Raw genomic sequence first — 22,592 nt, 5'->3', positions numbered from 1 at the left:
TTCGGCCTCATCGACACTCTGGAGCAATCCTCCTCCTTAACACTAGTTGGACAAGTAATCCTACAGGGGTTATCGAGTATGAGTCACATGACAATGATCGAGTGACTGCGTGGCATGGATCCTCTTTGATATTGATTATTTCATTCTAAACTTCACGATGAGAATGAGAGCTTCACTAATGATGTCCCTTACCACCACAACGATCCACCTTACCATCCACCTCCTCATCATTGTACTACTACTTCTACTGCTACCCTCGTGGACCTTTCCGAGCGGTTCACTCATTTCAAGTGGCATTGTTTTGAGCAATTCGACAGTATTGATGCGGCTTTGCAATAGATCTGTCACTACCTCCACATATCTTCTTCAATGCCGGCGCCTCACGATCTGACGACTCCCACGATAAAGATCATTAATCTTATTTACTTATTTCCTTTTTAGTTTTAGTTTTATTTTTATTTTTATTTTTTATGTTTATGTTTATGTTTATGTTTATGTTTATTTTTAGTTGTTTTTGTAACAACCATTTTCTGTGATATCAGAATAGTGGATTCGGTCAAGCATTGGTTGAGTACATGGTGAGTTTTCAAGCCCTATTTTTAATGTTTTTATGTTTTTGGGATCATTTTAGCTTAATCTAGCTAGCTCGAGGGTCAATTTGTAAAATTGTTAAAGGTTTAGGGTTATGCCATGAATTTTCTTGAATGGTTTTTATGTTAAATGGTAGATTATGAATCATTGTTGAAAAATAAACAAGTTTTGTTAAGTGATTTTTGTTGGATTTTAGAATTGGGGACTAATTTGTTAAAGGTATAAATTCTAAGGTTTTATTGTGAAACGCTGGTAAATATGAGTTGTTTCAAGGTCCCTTGTATTTTTTACTAACATGGATTTTGATTAAAATGGTTAGGTCTTAAGTTATAAGCTTAATGACTAAATTGTGAAAAGTTAAAATATTAGGGGCAAAATAGTAATTTTGTATAAATATGAAATGTGCACTAAATTGAATAGTAGAAGTACTAAATGGATTGAAATTGTTTGTTTAGATCAAGATAAAGCATGTACGGACCTAGATCGAGGCAAAGCAAAAGCTTTGGATTAACTTGACTTAATTTCCACGTCCTAAACCTTAATAATTCGTCGGATACAAATAACATGTCATTAGGGATTTCATGTTTCGGGTGCTAGTCTTAAATGTCCTACTGATGGCTGAGGTCCTGCATTTTTTTCGGATACTTCACAGGTCGTGTGAGCAGGCTCATTTCACAGCTTGTGTGAGCAATGATGTAAAGGAAATGTTATGGTTATATGTAAAAGCACACTTCATGTGAGCTTTCCTGAGTATCCGATGAAATTCTAGATGGTTCAACAGGCAAGAAAAGGGAATGAAAAGGTAAATATGCAATTGTATTGAATCATGAAATTATGGAACATTAATGCAAAGGTTATGTTTACACATGATGAACACATGTTTTATGGATGATATCATATATATGTATATGAAGAAGTGTACTAACTTGTAGATTGATGATGTTGTTTAGGCTTATGCCAAGCTTGTGGTTATAGTTGATTTTTATGATTATGCTTTATACTATACAAACGAAATGGTAAGTTAAGTTTGGTTTACACGAGCTTACTAAGCATTATTTGCTTACATAGTTTCTTTCTTATGTTTTATAGATTATTGGAAGCTCGATTTTGTTGGAAGCTTGTCGGAGATCTATCACACTATCCAGCAGTTATATCGGTAGTTTTTGAATGTTTTGGCCAAGGTTTATAATGGCATGTATAGGGTGAATTGTAATGGCATTTTTGTTGAATGTTTAGTTGGTGAATTGGCATGTATAAGTTTTGGAAGTTAACATGGTTGATGCCTTGCTAGGTTGTGTCATTTTGGCTATCTTATGATGCATGTCTTGAATGGCTCCTATGGTTTGTTTTGAATTGGTATGATTATGGTCAAGTTATGACATGTTTTGGAAAGTATTGAACTAGATATTGAATGCATTTGTTGTGCCTTTGAATGACAAATTGGTTAGTTGAATTAGGATCCTAAAATGAAATAAACATATGTATGTTTAGGTAGGGTTTTGGTGCCTTGTAATTGTGCACAAATTATCCAAATGCTTATCCATGAAAAGATGTTGCCAATGGTTTGATTTTAGGTAAATTTAGGTCCACACGGCCTGAGACACAGGCGTGTGACTCTCACACGGCCTAGCAACACTGTCGTGTGTCATTTGAGAGTTCCTTTGTATGCAAGTCAGTGACCCTATTCAGTAGAGTTACATGGGTGAGGACACGGGCTAGAATACGGCCACGTGTCCCTAGTTCAAAGGTTTCACAGCCTGAGACAAGGGCATGTGTCTCAGTCGTGTGAGACACACGGCCTGGCCACACGGCTGTGTGACCCCTGTTTCCAAATTTTTTTGGAATTTTTCCTAGACTTTCCAAATGATTTCAAATTGGTCTCGATTTGTTTCTAAGGTATTTTTAGGGCCTCAAGGGCTTGATTTAGGGACAATATGCATGTATATGGTTGGTTTATGAATTGTTTATATTATTGATTAAAGTTAAGTTTAAATATTTTCGATGTACGGTAATGCTCCGTAACCCTAATTTGGCAACGGATACGAGTTAGGGGTGTTACAGTTTTATTTTTATTTCTTAAAATTTTTAGTTTATTTTTCTTTCAAACTATGTTTTTATTTTTATGGTTGTTTCTAATTGAGTTTGTAACCTCTTAATCTTCTTCATTACTTGTGTTTATTTTCTTAATAGTTTGCTCAAAACCATGCACTACATTTAGATTTGCCTACGATTCTGATTTTCACTATTCTTGCGATTTCATCCATATTCGAGCGCTTCAGTTTTCTCCTTATTATAATATTCTTCTTATTCTATGTTTATATCTGTTTGTACATTGAGGACAATATATATCTTAAGTGTGGAGAGGTTATTTATATAATTATTAGAAAATCCCTGAATTATTTGTTGTGTTTAAGTACTATTCTCATATTTCCATTAGAGTGAATTATTTTTTATTTGGGACTTTTATTGATGTTGTTTTGGATTAATTTGTAGATATTTGTGCATTGGTTGATTTAAACTTTAAGACATGAGAGAATCAAGCATGATAAGTTATTTTTCAGAATTAAAAATTTTAGGTTTGAATTGAAGTATTATCTTGAAGTTTTAAATTTGGAAGTTTGACATCAAAATCATGATTGTTTGTGAGATTTTGAGCCTGTAGAGCATACATTCTTCATACCCATTCTATTATTGGTTATGAGTGTGCCAACTTGATTTGTTATTCTAGAACTTACTTCGATTATGCATGTCGAGACCACACCTTTGATTTGATATACTGAGATGATAAAGGCACTTAGGTTTTAACTCACTTATCTAATAAAAAGCTTGCATTTTTAATTAACCCTTAGTGAATCTCGTTGAGCCTAACCTAACTTTTCTTGATTAACTTGTTAATGTTAATCCATGGCCCATTTTTTCGTTGTGACTTTTTCCCATTTTATTGACTCTATTTTTGTCGAGATTTGACTTGGTTAGTTGCTTAACTATGTTCCTTTGTTTGAATTGCTTAATTTTCTTTCTTGATTCTTGTTAAAACAAAAAAAATCGAAAAAGAAAAAAAAACATTTTGATTATTAATTAGTTTAATGTTGATTGAGCTTGAACATTTAAATTTATATTTTGAGAATAAGCTCGTTTTTGTTCTTGAATAGTTTTCATTGATGCACTTTCTTTTTATTCAACATTTGTTTATTTTTTTCTAGTTTGGTAATTTATCAATCCGATCTCAATTATAACCAACTTTTCTGGCCTTTTTACACACCCTTAACCTAAGCCCCATTAAAACCTCTTAAATACCTTTTGATTGGTGTGTCATATCATTTTATAGTGGTGGAATTTGATTTTCAATCAAGCTTATGGTAATGACATTTCTTGTTCGACTATTGAGTTCATATTTATTGAACCTTAAACACTTTGAGTGCTTTGAGTGAATCTTTAGTGAGGATGTCAATTCTTATTGATTTTGAATTAAAGGTAATTACTTAAATAAAGGGAGACACATATGTTTTCGTACTTTAAAAATTTCGACTTGGATTGTTTGAATCTTTAGTGCCCTTTTAGTTGAATTGCCAATGCATGATTATTTGCAAATTATTTTGAGACATTATAGATGAGAATTACAAGTTGAGAAAGATAAACTTTACCGTGAGTTGAGGATTTTGCTTTAGGACAAGCAAACGCTTAAGTGTGGGGATATTTTGATAAGTCATAAAAGTAACATATATTAATCTCGTTCTTAATGCGTTTTTGGATGATTAACTATGCAAATTGGTGAATTTTATGCTCCTAATCCTTTGAATTCATGTTTCTATACTTAGGTGAGCATTTGGGAGCAAAAGGAGCGAAAATCAGACAAAGAAAGCAGATTTCAAGAGCCATACGGACTGGACACACAGTCGTGTAAGCCACATGAGATAGACATACGGCCATGTGCCAGACCATGTCGATTTCGCAACTTACTTCCCAAACATGCGAAAAAACTCAATTTTTAGGCTTTCTAATCATTCTAAAGTCTATAAATACCAAATAGAAGAAGAGAGAATGGAGCCATCAGAGAATATTGAAGAAAACAACTCGAAGAACACCATTGGAGCCAACTTTAAAGTAGATTCCCATCAAGATTAAAGACCCCTTTTAATTTCTCTTAAAGTTTTTATGAGTTTCTTTATTTCTTGTGGTTATTCTGATTTTGAGATGTTTTTATTCAGAACTATGAACTAATTCCCTAGATACCTAGGGAAGATGAAACCTATGATGAATTCTATTATTTGATTTCTATTTTACGCGATAAATATTTGATTCTTATTCTCAATTATGTGTGTTTATCTCTTGTTTTAATATTTTTGGGAGATTAATTCATGTTTAATGTGCTCAAATTAGAGGAGGAAAAGTCCCTATTTAATAGTAAAACTACCATAATTGAGTGGAGTTGCATGCAATCCTAGAAATAGGATGATATAAATCTCTTGAATTATAGTCAAATTTAATAGGGAATCCATAAATCAAGTTAATGCAACAATAGGGTTTTAATTAGAAAAATATTTTAATTAATCAACCTAGAGTCACCGCTCTTACTCACGAAAGAGATATTAGCATAATTTAGGAATTTCTATGGATTAAGATACCAAGTGAATAAATTATTTAATTGATTCATAATAATAGATAAATTCTAGGTGGATTCTTTCCTATGTATTGTCTCTCTCATTGGTTATTATTCAATTATTTTCTTGATTTATTCGTGTTGAGTTCTTAGTTAGATTAATTTAGTAATTTTAGTTTAAAACCACTCACTCCAATTTGTTGACTAAATAATAGGAAAACGGTAATTACTAATACTTTTAGTCATTGTTGATACGATATCTCTACTCGCTATAGCTATACTATTTATCGAGAGGTGCACATGCCTTCGTCGTATTTTTAGTTAGTCACATGATACATCAAAATTATCCCAGTCCTAAAATTGTCATGTTATATTTGACTCCTCTATGTGTAAATTTCAGGACATGGTCTCGGGGAGGATAATTAGCAATGCTAAAGAATCTGGTGGAATTTACTTTCTTGATGACGACCATCTAAGTTGACCAGCAACTACTATATGTTTGGACTTTGTTTCTAGTTTTGATAAGGTTATAATTTGGCATTATAGGCTTGGACACCCTAACTTTTACTATTTCAGACATTTGTTACCTGATCTATTTAAGAATAAAAGTCCTTTATATCACTATGAATTTTGTGAATTAGCTAAGCATCATCAGTTATTCTTTCCACCTCAAAATATAAAGTTTCCAAACCTTTTTCATTAATTCATAGTGATGTTTGGGGACGTTCAAGAGTCTCAAATTTTTCAAAAAAATATTGGTTTATCACATTTATTAATGATCATACTCGCATTTGTTGGGTGTTTTTATTAAAAGATAAGTCTAAAGTTAAAAATGTGTTTAAATATTTTTATGCTATGGTGAAAACACAATTTGGTGTGGAAATAAAAATATTTCGGAGTGACAGTGGTGGGGGAACTTTTTTGTGACCAATTAGGCATTTTCTTAACCAAACATGGAATAATCCACTAAAGTTCTTGTACAAATACACAGTAACACAACAAAATGAGATTGCAAAAAGAAAAAACACCATCTTTTGAAAGTAACTAAAGTCATGATATTCACTAGTCAGGTACCATGTTATCCTTAGGGAGAGGCCTTGTTAATGACTACATATCTTATTAATAAAATGCCTAGTAAGACTCTAAACTATAGAACTCCTTTCAATCTTTTTAAAGATATCTTTCCTAACTCTAAATTGATCACAAATTTACCCCTCCAAGTTTTTGGGGTGTAGTGTTTTTGTTCATCTTCACAACCAGGGTAAATTCCATCCTAGAGCAAAAAAAATGTGTCTTTGTCGGATATGCTTCTAATAAAAATGGTTGCAAATGTTATGATCCATTTGATCAGAAGATTACTGTTACCATGGATGTCACATTTGTTGAAACACAATCTTACTTTGATTCTAATATTTAGGGAGGGAATTATAACAAGGAAGATTTAATAATTGATCAAGAAAAGACTAGGAATATACAACATAGGGATTCTAATAATGGGGAAAGTGAATTTATGATCAACACAGAAATTAATGATGTTAATGTTGTTAATAAAAAAGATTTGAATGATGTTAATGTTGTTAATAAAAAATGAGTATGAATGTATAAAGTCAGATAATGAAAACATAGAACAAGCAAATGAGTTGTTGGTTTACTCAAGAAGAAACCGAAATCAAGAAAGTGGAATCCACCAGACTCATCACCAAGAATCCAACCCACAGGATCTTGTCAACAGTCCAGATAAAACTCATAATTTGTCAATGAATTTTTTAATTTAGATATTCCAATTGCTAAAAGAAAAGGTGTTAGAAATATTGTCAAATATCCCATGTCTAAATTTGTGTCTTTTAATGTATTGTATTCAACATTCTCAGACTTTCTTTCATGTCTCGATACTGTGGAAATACCAAAAAATGTGAAGATGCTTTATAGGTTCCTAAATGGAAGGAAGTTGTTTTAAAGGAGATGTGTGCTCTTGAAAAAATAGATACATGGGAAATAGTGGAATTACCTGTAGGAAAAAAAATTTGCTCTAGTAGCTAAGTTAAATTATGTTAAAGTTCTTTTATCCATTGTTTTGAATCATGATTGGTCTTTACAACAACTAGATGTGAAGAATGCTTTCCTAAATGGGAAACTTGAAGAAGAAGTTTACATGGATCCTCCTCTAGGTTTTGAAGAAAAATTTGGAACTCAAGTATGTAAGCTCAAGAAATCTTTGTATGGTCTAAAGCAGTCTCTTCGAGCTTGGTTCGAACGGTTCACTTAAGTTGTTAAAAAATAAGGTTACTCACAAGGGTAAGTTGATCACACAATGTTCTGCTGACACTCACAAAAAGGTAGAATAATAGTTATTATAGTTTATGTTGATGATATCATTCTTAAAGGAAATGATGTGGATGAAATAAGGCGTTTTGAGGAGCATCTAACATTGGAGTTGGAGATCAAAGACTTGGGTCTTTTAAAATACTTCCTTGGAATGGAAGTTGCTTGATCAAAGAAGGGTCTTGTGGTCTCTTAAAAAAAATGTGATTGATTTTTTAAAGGAGACTCGGATGAGTGATTGTCTCCCAGCTAACATACCAATTTATCCAAATGTAAAATTCAGAAATAAAGAAAGAAGATCAGTTGATAAAGGGAAGTAGTAGAGATTAGTTGGTAAGTTAATCTAATTATCACATACAAGGCCAGACATACCTTTTGCAATAAGCTTAGTGAGTCAACTTATGCACTCCTCAATGGAGGAACATGAAGAAGCTTTCGAATTCTGAGATACTTGAAAAGTTCACCTGGTAAGGGCTTATTCTTCAAGAAATCCAAAGAAAGAGGAATTGAAGCCTATACAGATGCAGATTGGGCAGGCTCAATAACAGATAGAAGATCTACATCAGGGTACTGTACATTTTTTTGAGGAAACCTTGTGACTTGACGAAGCGAAAAACAAAGTGTTGTAGCAGGAAGTAGTGCAGAGGTTGAGTTTAGATCAATGGCTCAAGGAATTTATGAAATGATGTGGTTAAAAAGAATTATGGAAGAGCTGAAGAAACCAATAACTTCACCAATGAAGTTGTACTGTGATAGCAAAGTTGTCATTAACATTGCTCACAACCTAGTCCAGTATGACAGAACTAAATATGTTAAGATTGATAGACACTTTATGAAGGAGAAGATTGAAGAAGGCTAAGTGTGCATGTTGTTTGTTCCTTCAAAACAACAAATTGTTGACATACTCACCAAAGGCTCTCTAAGACAAGTTTTGATTTTCTTGTACGCAAGTTGGGCAAGATTGATATATATGCACCAACTTGAGGGAGGGTGTTGAAATAAGTGTTGAAGCCCATTTATTTTTGGGACATTTTTTAAGTTATTAGGTAGATAAATCTTAGAATAAAAATTTTTAAGAATATTTTATTGATCTTTTAATACTTTACTAGAATAAGGAAATTTTTCTCAATTATGTTGTGAGTCATATTTTCTATTTAAATTTAATTCTTTACTTAGTAAAAATAAAACAATTTTATTAAATACTCTCCTAAAAACTTTCAATTTAATCTCCTACCATAACAATTTTAGATCCTCAGTAAAATCATAGCATAGATGGAAAGCGACTAGGCACAATGAATCCTTTAAATCGCCAACCACCACCTGCGATGAAGCTCAAACAATGAGACAAAAACCATCACCAAGAAGAACACCCCACGCAATACAATGGCAAACCTTGTGATACCAACAAACAGAGGCGAAGCCAGAACAATCTTTTAGGGGGGACCGAATGAAATTTTAATTTTTTATAGTCTATATCTTTATAATTTTTAAAAGATTAAATCGAATTTTTATAATTTTAGGGAGCCAAAGTACAAATTTACCATTACTAATTTAAAATTTTTAAAAAATTTAAAGACTTAAATAGTATTTTTACATTTTAGGGGGTCCAGGGCCCATGCCGGCCCCCTCTAGATTCGCGACTGCCAACAAACACATTTCTTCTCATGGAAAAAACCAAAACGTGCATCCATAAAAAAAAAAAGAAAAAAAAAGAGAAGCTAGCAAATGGATGAAAACAAAAAAGAACCAAGTCCTTGAAAAGTAACCGAAATATCCTCAAGCAATAATCAATTCTATATTATATCTTTTACTCCTAATGCCTAGATGTTACAATTATTATTTTTTGGCAAATTTAATTTAATAATATTTTCTACTATGTCCCCGACTATAAATATATTACAAACTAATTTCGAACCATGCATGCATATTCTAGAAATTAACAAAATATTCAACATATTTCACAACAAAAATATTAATAAATGAAATGTTTTAAAATATGTCACAAAATTAAACTATTTTGATAGATAAGATACCAATTATAATACTAGTGAACTGCCGTTGCTTGGTTTGGAATGCTCAAGTTTGTAGATTCGGATATGAAAACCATAGTTGTTGATTGCATTCAAGTTCTAAGCATTATAATGTAAGATAAGTTGTATGCACTAATATGAATTAAGTTGTGCAGTTCATTTCTCTTCCCCTTTTACCAAACTCTAATCAAAAAGATCCACACTCAATGCTACATCCATCAATTTTTTTTGTTTCAATTTCTATTTTACAACTTTTGTTGCACACTTTTTTTATTTTTTTATTTTAAAATTTAAATTTTATATTTTAATTTTGAGATATATACTTTCTTTTATCATTAAAGTTTATGATGTGAAAGCTAAAATTTAACCTTTTAACTTTTACAGTTTTATAATTTTTCATCCTTATTTTTAAAACTACATAACAAATATTTTAAATTTTAATTTCTTTTATATTTTAAATAAGAAACTTTAATTTTTTAAAATTTATATATCTTTTAAAAAATTATGAAATATATAAGAACTCTTTAAAAATCATAAAATAAAATTCATTTTAAAATATAAAAAACTCAAAATCCAATGTTATTTAAACTCAGTTGGACAGTTAGGCTAAGAATCGACTAGAGTATGGGTTTGGTGAGAGGTAAAGAACTGGTTGACCTGTGAATCAATATGGAATAACTGAATCGAGCTAAAAAAGTGATTAAACTGGAAGTTGAATTGATTTTGAGCTAGTCTGACCAATTAGTTTCCAGGACAATTGATCTGACCAACTCAAAGCAAATAAATTATTAAAAATTTTAAAATAGAAATTTTTAAAAAATTATATAGATCCATTTAACTGTCAATTCAACTAGTTTTTTTTTTTATTCTAGTTCAATCAATTTATCAATTTGTGGGGCAATCAATTTTTACCTCTCACTAGAATGATCATACCCCTAGTTGATTCTTGCTTGAACCAATTCATTTCAGTTTAGGTAATTTTGAATTTTGAATTTTTTGTAAACTTTTAAATTTTTTTTATTTTTGAATTTTAAAGAGTTTATTTTTATAATTTTATTTTTTAAAATTTATATTTTTATTTTTAAATATGAAAAAAATTCTTTTTGAAATTTTTATGTACTTACAAGATAAGGACACATTGACAAAAGCTGGAAATGATGAGGATTAAAAATAAATTTTACCTTTAATATCTTTAATTTAATAATAGAATTAGACGAAAAACTAAAATTTTTAAATAAAAGAATATAATTAAAATTAAAGTATAACAACTAAATTTTAAATTTAAACCTTAATTATTTTGTAGATGATTTTTTAATATTTTGTAATATATTTATTATTTAAAATACTTTTATCACTTGCTAAAACTTTCAACTCATTATTAAAAGATATATATCCCGTGGACACGAAAGTGCGGGATGTACACTAGTAATAATAATTTTGCTGACGGAAAAAAAAATATATATATATATATATATATATACTAGATTTTGAGCTGCCTCAAAAAATATTAGGATAAACTATAAAAATAATTATTTTTGTTTTCTTCATATTATATTTTAGTTATTTATATTTGAAATATTACGTTTTAATTACTTACATTATCTTTTTGTTACAAAGTGGCCACTCGACCGTTAAGCTCCGTTACCTCCCTAACGGCGGTCCTACGTAATAGTCCAAATGAGTTTTAAATGCCAACTTCGATATCTTACGTGATAGTCCAAATTAAATTTATTTAATTAAAAACTTATTTTTATCCCAGCAATTGGATATCCAAGTTGGCATTTAAAACTCATTTGGATTGTCACGTAGGACTGCCGTTAGGGAGGTAATGGAGTTTAATGGTAAAGTGACCACTTTGTAACAAAACGATAACATAAGTGACTAAAACGTAACATTTCAAACATAAATAATTAAAATGTAATGTGAGGCAAACAATTATGTATCAATTTATATAAAACACAAATAAGTTTTTAATTAAAATATTGAAGACTATACATTAAATTCAAATTTTCATCATGTGTATTATTTAAATTTTATATAAGATATAAAATGACAAGAGTTCCTTGGACATATTTTTTTATTTTATTAAAAGAAATAATTTTTTGAATTGATAAATGATATCAATAACATTTTAATAAGATAATACATAAAATTTAGTAATTAAGAAATACTTTTAAAAGCGGTAATGTCACCCTATTAAGTTCAGCAAAAGGAAACTGTTATTATCAGGTTTCTGGGTTTGGTGCACAGAACAGGCCACTGTACATGATCTCAACGCGACCTAAAATTAATTATGAGACCGATTAATCTGTTGAAAATGTGTTCTTTTGGTTACTTAGCCTTCATGGAATATATATAGACTTGACTTGTCAAACTTTAGAATTAATTTTTCAGCCAAGATTATTCTATTTTATTTCTCGTTAGTTTAATACATGAAACCATTGTTTTCCCTTGGAGCCTTAAAACATTTTTAATTTTTGCAGGTAGTATTGCCATGTACTCGACAAACCAACCAAACTCGGCAGCACCTCAACACTATGGGCAACAAGGTCTAGCACTTGGTGTTCCCATTACCTCACAGAAGCACCAATATCCTCCCCAAGGTTACATGCAACCGGCAGAGAAGGGCCCTTGGTCGACACTCGACCGGACTCTGTGACTGCTTTTCTGATGTTTCAAAGCTACTCTCATCGTTGTTACTTTATTGACTTCGAATTCTTTTATAGGTTGCATCACTTTTTGACAAATTGCTGAGATCGTCGACCATGGAGCAACCTGTAAGTTTTTTTTTTTTTTTATTGAATAAGATGCTAGTTATATGAGACATTATGGGGGAGTGGTTAATATATAAAAAATGGTGCAGCATGCGGAGCAACTGGAACACTGTACGCATTAATTGCAATAGTCACGGGGTGTGGTTGCTTGAACTCCTGCTTCTATCGTTCCAGGTTGAGGAATGAATACATGTTGGAAGAGAAGCCTTGCAACGATTGCTGCCTTCATTTTTGCTGTGAGTGCTGCGCCTTGTGTCAAGAACATCGCGCCCTCACAAACCGTGGCTTCCAGATGTCCCTTGGTACTCATTATAATGTACAAACTCAATATTTGATCACTTTATATTTTTTTTAGAAAAAGAAAAATACTTAATTTTATATTTCACTTAATTCCATGCATTTTCATGGTTGGTTTTTTTTTTTTTTTCCATTTGTTTGGAATATGTAGGATGGAATGGAAATATGGCGAGGCAGTAAAATCAAGGCTTCCAAATGACAGCAGTTCCGGTGATAGAAAGTGGTATGAAGAAATAATTTATCTATATTTTGGATGGGTCTCGATGATATTTATTATCATGTCTATTTCATGTGATGCGACTGTGGCTACTACACATTAAAGTTTATTTAAATTTTGTACGTTTAATAGATTATGTTTTTTTTATAATTCATAAATTTTATAGTATGTATCAATTAAAATATATTAAATTATTTTATTATATTTTATAAATAAATCATAAATAAATATAATTTATTTTGTAATTTTATACCAAATACTTTAATTAATAATTAAGTAACTTACCCAAGTTTTAATCCATCTAACTAAAAGAATAGATTTAAAAAATGTGATACATATTTGATTATTTGGAGGAAAAACAGCATCATACAGAGTTATCATGAACAGAGGAAAAGGATATACTGAATTTGTAAAAAAATTGAAGTAAAATTTTGAAGGAAAATATAGTATTAGAAATAAAAAATATAAATAAATAAATAACATCTTTCCACTACAAGCAAACTATAATTTAGTGACTATTTAAAAATTATGGTTAAAAATGTCTTTATAGGTTTGAAAACCCTATACCAATGGTCAAAAGGGCTATTTTGACGAAAAAAATAACCGTGGGCACTTGTAACATCACAACACCCTTTTATCATTAAAAAATGTGACAGTCGAAATAGGTCTAAAAGTTTATATTGACAGTTTGAGCGTCGCCAACGTAACAACTGTCGAATAGGTATATCGACGATTTTTACCATGGGTATAGGTTTCTAGTGTTTGCACTAAACAAATAGTGACGTTAGTGAGCGTCAGTACATTACTATGTGATATAGTGAAATGTGAACAATTCAATGAGTTCAGCTGTGGCTAGGAACTATCAATCATTATACTTGATTACCCAATGAGAGTACATGAGGTAAATGTATATTCCTTAGGAACTAAACTTAATGATATTGTTAATATTGTTCGTTGTATTGATGCAGGAACTACTATGTTGGGAACAGTGTGTGATATTTGTGCTACACCCAATCATAAGACAAATGCATGTCCTATAACAATTTAGCACCGATGGAAGTTTTCCTGGACCAGTTTAAAGAAGATACGACTCATTCTCCGGCACGTACAATCTTGGGTGGAGAGATCACCTCAATTTAGGCTATAGAATAAGACCCTAGTTCAATCCACATTATCAGCCTAGTTCATTCATGTAACAACCACAATATTCAGTTATGTCTTCAGATGACCTTGTAAAAGTCCTTTCCACCAACACTCTTGAATTCCAACAGGAAAGAAGGGCAAGTATGAAGAAACTAGAGAACCAAATGAGTTAGCTTGCCATTTCAAAGGGTAGATTGGAATCCCAAGGGAAGTTACCATCCTAAACAAAGCTTAAACTGAGCCAAAACGTGAGTTCAATGACCTTAAGGTGCGAAACATGTAACACCGCGATACCTGACTTGATCATCGAGTCCAAGGTACAATGTGTCACATTCATTGCTGGAGCAACTACTAACAATTTAAATTCATTTGTTATAAGTGATAAAAGTAATATATTTTAATTCTATTATCAATGCGTTTATGGATGATTATTTATTCAAATTAGTGAATTTTATTCTCTTAATCCTTTGAATTCATGTTTCTATACTTAGGAGATCATTTGGGAGCAAAAAGAGCGAAAAAAAGTGAAAATCGAACAAATAGAGCTGATTTTAGGAGCCACACGGCCTGGGGCTTCCCACACAAGCTGGACACACGGCCGTGTGAACCACACGGGTTGGACATACTGCCATGTGCCAGACCGTGTCGATTTCATGAATTGAATCCCAAACACGCAGAAAAACATAAATTTTAGGCTTTCTGGGCATTCTAAAGTCTATAAATACCAAATAGAAAAAGACTAATAGGAGCCATCAGAGAATATCGAAGAAAACAACTCGAAGAACACCATTGGAGCCAACTCTGAAACGAATTTCCAACAAGATTGAAGACCTCCTTTTAATTTCTTTTGAAGCTTTTTTGAGTTTCTTTATTTCTTGTGGTTATTCTTACTTTGAAATGTTTTTATTCATAATTATGAACTAATTCTCTAGATACCTAGGGAGGATAAGCCCTATGATGAATTCTATTATTTAATTTCTGTTTTACGTAATAAATACTTGATTCTCTTTTTCAGTTATGTGCACTTATCTCTTGTTTTAATATTTCTGGGATATTAATTCATGTTTAATGTACTTAATTAGAGGAGCAAAAGTCACTTTTTAAGAGTAAATCTAGCATAATTGAGTGGAGTTGCATACAATCCTAGAAATAGGATGACATAAATCTACCAGATTAGAGTCAAATCTAATAGGGAAATTCATAGATCAAGTTAATGCGACAATAAGGGTTTTAATTTGAAAGAAATTTTAGTTAATCAACCTAGAGTTAGTTGCCCTTACTCTAGAAAGAGATATTAGCATAATTTAGGGATTTCTACGAATCAAGATACCAAATGAATAAATTGTTTAATTCATATTCATAATAATAGTTGAAGTCTATGTCGATTTTTTCCTAGGTATTGTTTCTCTCATTGGTTATTATTCGATTATTTTCTTAATTCATTCTCTGTTGAGTTCTTTAGGTAGATTAATTTAGTAAATCTTAGTTTAAAATAATCACTCCAATTTGTCGGCTAAATAATTAGATTAATTTAGTAAATCTTAGTTTAAAACAATCACTCCAATTTGTCGGCTAAATAATAGGAAAACGGTAATTACTAACACTTTTAATCCTCGTGAATATGATATCTTTACTCATTGTAGCTACAATATTTATCGATAGGTGCACTTGCCTTCATCGTATTTTTAGTTAGTCACGTGACACACATCAAGTTTTTGGCGCCGTTGCTAAGGACTAAAATATTAAAAACACTTAATTTTTATTAATTGAGCCATTTTATTTTATTTTTTTGTTTTAATTTAATTTTTACATTTTAATTTTTCTTTTGTTTGCTTCTGGCAGGTTCTTTTGGCTTATGACTAGAAGAAACTCGTCGGGACCATTACTTTTTTACAGTGAAATTGAAAGTATTGCTCGCAAAAATCGTAGAGAGATTAGAGAAGCAAGACAGAGTCAACAAAATATAATAGACGAACAAGGGGACAACAATACTATTGTGGAAATGGCTAATAATCAAAATAATCAACGAGTAATTGAGCGTCCTGCTCCTCATACTATATATGATTATGCCAAGCCCACACTAACTGGGGCTGAATCGAGTATTATGAGACCTACCATTGCTGCAAATGATTTTGAATTGAAGTCGAACACTATTCAGATGGTACAACACTATGTTCAGTTCTATGGTTTGCATGATGAAAACTGAAATACTCATTTGGCCAATTTCTTAGAGATTTGAGACACTTTCAAGATTAATGGCGCCACTAATGATGCCATTCACTTACGATTGTTCCCTTTCTCATTGAGGAACAAGGCAAAATAGTGGTTAAACTCTTTACCACGAGGTTCCATTACTACATGGGCTCAAATGACCGAGAAATTTCTTTTGAAGTACTTCTCATTGGCTAAAAAAGTCAAGTTGAGGAATGACATCTCTTGTTTTGTTCAGATCGATTTAGAGACTTTATATAATACATGGGAGAGATACAAGGATTTATTGATACGGTGCCCTCACCATGGGCTACCTTTATGGTTACAAGTTCAAACCTTTTACAATGGTTTGAATCTCTCAACAAGGTGGTTAGTTGATGCAGCAACTGGTGGAACACTGAACAATAAAACACCTGAGGTAGCTTATGAGCTTATTGAGGAGATGACACTGAATAATTATTAGTGGTAAGTCATGAGGACGAAACTGATGAAAGTAGTCGGTGTTTTTAATATTGATGCGATTACTATGTTGGCAAGCCAAGTAGAAGCACTGAATAAGAAAATTGATGGTTTATACTTTTCCATGTAGATAAATCTGGTGATACACTACGATACAAATGGAGGTGGAATGAATAATCAAAAATATTTACCCTTCGATCCTAATATAGAGAATGAGTAAGTTAATTATATGGGTAATAATTCTAGACCTCAAAATAACTCTTACAGTAATAACTATAATGCAAGTTGGAGGAACCATTCCAATTTTTCTTGAGGTGGTCAAGGAAATCAACAAACACAACCCCCTCCAGGCCTCCAGTAACCTTATCAGCAAGAGAAGAAGCTGAACCTTGAGGATATGTTGACAAATTTTATCTCGGTGTTAGAAACTCGTTCTCAAAACATTGAAGCAACACTGAAAAATCAGCAAGCATCAATTCAAAGGCTCGAAAAACAAATCGGATAACTCGCTAAACTAATTTTGGAACGACCACAAGGTAGCTTACCTAGTAATATTGAAACTAACCTAAAGGAGCAACTTCACACAACTACTGTTCGAGACGTGGAAGGATTAGGTGAATCTGAACAAGAACATATGCAAGAAACTACGGTGAACAATGATGAGGTTGAGGAATTTAAGAAAGAGCAAAAGTCGGTTATCAAAGAATACAAACCTCGAGTGCCATAGCCTAATGTGCGAAGAGAGACCACACGAACGAACAATATGGTAAGTTTCTTAAGCTCCTAAAAATTACATATTAACTTATCGTTTGTTGAAGCTCTTTTGTAGATGTCAAATTATGTCAAATTTTTAAAGGGGATATTAGCAAACAAAATGAAGTTTGATGACTCGTCAACTGTAGAGCTCAATGCAGTTTGCTCGGCCATTCTCTAAAATAAACTACCCAACAAACTAAAAGATCCAGGGAGTTTTACTATTCCTTGTCTCATTGGTAGTTTAAATATTAATAATGCTTTGGCTGACTTAGGGGCCAGTATTAATGTCATGCCCTACAAAATGTTTAAAAAAACTAGGTCTTGGGAAACCCAAACACATTAGGATGAGTATTCAATTAACGGATAAAACCATCAGATATCCAAGGGGTGTTATTGAGGATGTGCTTGTGAAAATCGATAAATTCATATTCCTCGTTGACTTTGTTGTGTTAGACATGGATGAGGATAGTGAGATACATTTGATCTTAGGACGACCCTTTTTAGCCATTACTAGGACTATTATCGATGTTGGTACGGGTGAGCTTGTGTTTCGTGTTGGTGACGAAAATATTACTCCTCAATTTCATGATTCTGTGAGAATCTCTAGTAAGCGAGATGAGATTAAATGTTTTGTTAATGTTAGTAACCACGTGGCTCAACCCTCTTTGTAGGAAACCCCTTATGAAAACATGATTGAGCCATGTTTCAGTCAATGTGATAGAAATAGAACAACATATGAAGAGCGAATGGTACAACTCGATGAACTAAATGAATGGCGAGTGCATACTGAGGAGAAACCGAAAAAACACGATGCAGAGACAAAGAGACGCCATGATGTGTAAGTGATGAGAATGAACCAATTAAAAGTTGGGGATAAAGTACTACTTAACAAAAAAAATCCATGAATTTCCCTTTTGTAGCTTGAGTCAAACAGATTGAACCCATTACGATACTGAATGTCTTCCCATACAGTACAGTCAAGGTAACTCATTCTGAGTTCAGCATATTTAAGGTAAACAGAACTTGACTCAAACCTTATATTGGTATAAAAATTGATAACGAGAAAGAGGAGCTTTAGCTCTGAGAACCACCCTAACCATGCACATAAAAGGTAAAGTCAAGCTTAGACTCTAAATAAGCACTTCTTGAGAGATAACCTGAGTGTTTAATTCTTGTTAATTATTTTAATTTATTGCATGCTAATTTAAAATTAATTAATTTTACTTTTAAAAAAATGTTTTTGACCCGCACGGCCTGGGACTTAACTTTTTCCAAATTCGATTATTACATCGCCTGAAGTGGTTCACACGGCCTAGCGACATGACTATGTGGCACACACGGCCTGGACACACAGGCGTGTGGCACACACAGCCTAAACACACGGGCATGTCCTAGGTGTCTGAATACTAGAGTTAATTGTTCAAATTTAAATACGAGTCAGTGAGTTACACAGGCCATAGACATAGTCGTGTGTCCCACACGGCCTCGCACACGGGCGTGGAAGAAGGGAAGAAATATCACACACGAACGTGTCCGAAACCGTTTGACCACTGGACTTTAAATTTTGAATTTCACACGGGCTGAGAATGCGTGACACGGCCGTGTGTCCCAACAATAAATTTTGACATATCAAGTTTAATTTTCCTCAATGGAAAAAGAAGGGATCAATCAAACAAAAACTTAAGGCTAATGTGGCTACATGGAGTAATGATGATTCCTCCGATGAAAAATATTTAGAAGTAGTCAACCCATACCTTATGACTATTGATGATTCTAATGTAACTTCTAACTCATCTAATTCAATTTCTTATCCATTTGACGAGTTATAAGATGCCTATGATGAGTTGGGTTTGGAGTTTGAAATTATGGTTTCAAAATATAATAAAAACATTTTAAAATTAAAAGATGAAAATAGTTCATTCTCCAAAGCCAATCATGAAATTTAAAGTAAAATTCATGATATGCAAACTATTATAAATGATTTTCAGGAAAATGACCAAGACTTGCATAATTTGCTTTCAAAAGTTCATGATGGTCATCAAAAGCAAGTTGAGTTGCTTGAAAAAGAAAAGGCTTTATCTAACAAAGTATCTCCAAAAAGTTTTAAAAAGGGAGAGAGCTTAGAATCAAACTTTATTAGAACAAACTTTAAGTTCTATAAACATAGAGATCCCTCAAGATTTTATAAAGGAAAAATTGTTAAGAGTATATGGGTCCCTAAAGGACTTAGTGTTACTCAAGGCAAAGAGATTCTTTCAAAATAGTTTCCAAAAGGACAAAAATTTTAGGAACTAATACTTATGAACCCAAAAAAATTCAGGTACCAAAAGAAATTTTAATTCTATTTGTAGGGAAAATAGAATTGCTTTAAGGTGAACAATACAAGTACAAACTAATGGTACCTTGATAGTGGATGCTCAAGACATATGGCCGATGACAAGAGTCATTTTAGCCAAAAAGTGGATGAGAAGTTACATTTGGTGACAACTCAGGGCAAATAGAAGGAATTGGCTCTATTGGTAAAAACTCTTCAGTATTTATTGAAAATGTTTTTTATGTCAACGATCTTAAGCATAATCTATTAATTATTAGTCAATTGTGTAATAAAGGTCTCAATGTAATTTTTTAGTTAAACAGTTGTAAAGTTATTGACATTTTGTCTAATAAGATTATGCTTGTAGGTCATAGAATATGAAACATTTATACGGTGTATTTGGATGAATAGCATAATTCAAATGTTTGTTTTATTACCAAAAATGAAAATTCTTCTTGGTTATGGCATAGAAAACTAGGACATGCTAGTATGAGCATATTAGACAAATTAGTTAAAAATGACTTAGTTAGAGGACTTCCTAAAATTGACTTTGATTTAGACAAAATTTGTGATGCGTGTACCAAGGGTAAACATAGAAGAGATTCCTTTAAACCTATTAATGATGTGTCTACCAATAGAGTTCTTCAACTAATTCATATAGACCTTTTTGGTCCTATTAGAACAACTGACTTGGGTGGAAAATAATATGCACTTGTACTTGTTGATGATTATTCTAGATTTATTTTAATTCTTTTCTTAAGTACTAAAGATGAGGCTTTAGAAAAATTTATCACATTTTCAAAATTGAAAAAGGTTACTTTATTTCTTATGTTAGGAGTGACCATGGAACCAAATTTCAAAATATTGATTTTGATAATTTTTGTAACTCAAATAGGATTAGCCATAATTTTTATGCACCAAGACCGTCAAGCCCACAAATCAATGGCAAGCTAGCAACAAAAATGAAGATCAAGCTACATTAAGGGAGGACGACATTCAAGAACATCTTGAATATACAGTGCAAGGTATTGCCTACATTAAGCCAATTGCAAAACATTACCCTAGAAGATATGGCATAAAAAAATCATCTTGCGGATGGCACCATACACACAACCGTTCAACAACACAACTGCGAACGAGAATACAAAAACCAATTGAAGAGAAAATTTGAAATATCAACATCAAGCGATAGGCATACTACAATGCAAGACAATGATACTCAAGATAATAACTTGAAGGAAATGGCAGCAAGGAAGCAAAACAATCATACATCGACCACGAACGAAAACAATAAAGTCCATCATGTCAAGCAAAAGAAAATGAGAATTTTGAAGCTAGTAGTTGAGTCGGATCCTTATTCTAATTAATTACGAACAATTTATTCGGAATTTTGAACTTTATTTGAGATGAGTTTTTATTTTCTGCATTAGTTTTAATTAGTTAGGACTTAGTATTTTCTATATTTATTTGAGTGCTTTTAATTTTTCTTTGTAGGAACCCCACAATTTTTTACGACACTAACATTGCAAGCCAAAACCAAAAGGAGTAGTCCTACCAACTGCAATGCATTTATCACGTCAATCGGGTAACCTCTTTTCTTTATATTTTTAATTGCACATTGAGGACAATGTGCCGAATAAAGTGTGGGGTGACTTAGAAAAATTCAAAAAAAAATATTTTCAATTATTTTCCTTGTTTTTAGTTTTTAATTTTAATTTTTTTCTTTTTATTGCATGTTTGTGTTTAAGCTAGTAGAAATAGAAGTGTTTGGTTAGGAGCATATACCTAGGTTATTTGTTTAAATGGTAAATTTAGCATGAAATTAAATTTAGGTTGTTTATATTTAGATTAATTAGTTCAGTTTATTAAACTATAAATAGGAAAAGAGATTAAATATACCAAGTCATAAAGATAGATATACAAATAGGTAATTATATTTTTAGAAATATTGGATGTTCAAATTAAATAGAAAACACTCGGTAAAATCCATGGTTATTAAAACAATGCAAGATAACTATTATAACCCTTATAAAAAGTGCCCAAAAAAATCTAAGTATATTGGCACAAATAAATAAATAAAAATCATAAGGGTTATCGGGAAATATTATTGCATTAGAGTTGAAAATATGGATAAAAATAAACCGAGTAGGAGAGAAATATTCGAACTAATTATATTCGTAAAAATAAGTACTATATTCATATATACATTTTGATGGAGTTTTATATTTAATTTTATTTTGCTTGTTTACTATATAATTTCTTGAACTAATCATTTAGGTGTAAATAACCTTGAATTATTTAAATTTCTACTATAATTATATAATTAGGCAAATTTTCCTAGTGTTGTTACTCCAACCCAATCTCGCGTATCAAACCAACTCAAGTACACTTTATTTTATTTGCGTGTTTGTTTTTTTTTTTTAGTTTATTCTTGGTTTTTATATTACTTTTGGGTAGTTTTCTTGAAAATAAGTAAAGACTTAAGTGTGGAGATATTTGACCTGCCGTCAAATATTGTTGTCAATTTGGGTCAATTCTGCACTTAAGTACTTTCTTGTTTTTCTTCTTGAATCAATTTTGATTCAAGGATTTGCTTATTTGATTAAAGTGTTCAGTTTATATTTTCTTTTACATTTGTTTTATTTCGTTATTCCAATCGAGAGATTTGTTACTTCGATTCCTATTCGATATTCAATCCACGATTATTAAAATATATTTTCTTCTCCGAATCAATCATGTTTCTCACATGATTTATTCAATAGAAGTTGAGATTATGAATAGAATGAGTGGCTAAATCCCTTAAGAGAGATTAACGAGTGAATGGGGATGTGATTAATAGAGGATCTTAGGATTTCTCGAGATGCGTTAGTTTGTATAA

At 31.7% G+C, this 22,592-nt stretch overlaps 1 non-coding gene and 1 pseudogene across 1 annotated transcript; one reads left to right on the top strand and one right to left on the bottom strand.

Moving 5' to 3' along the window:
- The first annotated feature begins 8,174 nt into the window (after positions 1–8,174).
- LOC105785666 (protein PLANT CADMIUM RESISTANCE 2-like) lies at positions 8,175–12,794 on the top strand (annotated as a pseudogene).
- A 3,596-nt stretch (positions 12,795–16,390) lies between these two features.
- On the bottom strand, positions 16,391–16,497 carry LOC128033571 (small nucleolar RNA R71). Its single transcript, XR_008189566.1, has one exon. It is a non-coding gene; the product is annotated as a small nucleolar RNA R71 (small nucleolar RNA).
- Positions 16,498–22,592: the final 6,095 nt, after the last annotated feature.

The sequence above is a fragment of the Gossypium raimondii genome, chromosome 1 (genome assembly GCF_025698545.1).
Source record: "Gossypium raimondii isolate GPD5lz chromosome 1, ASM2569854v1, whole genome shotgun sequence".
Classification (NCBI taxonomy): Eukaryota; Viridiplantae; Streptophyta; class Magnoliopsida; order Malvales; family Malvaceae; genus Gossypium; species Gossypium raimondii.
The sequence above is the reverse complement of the archived record's forward strand: the minus strand, read 5'-3'. Positions and strand labels throughout refer to the sequence as shown.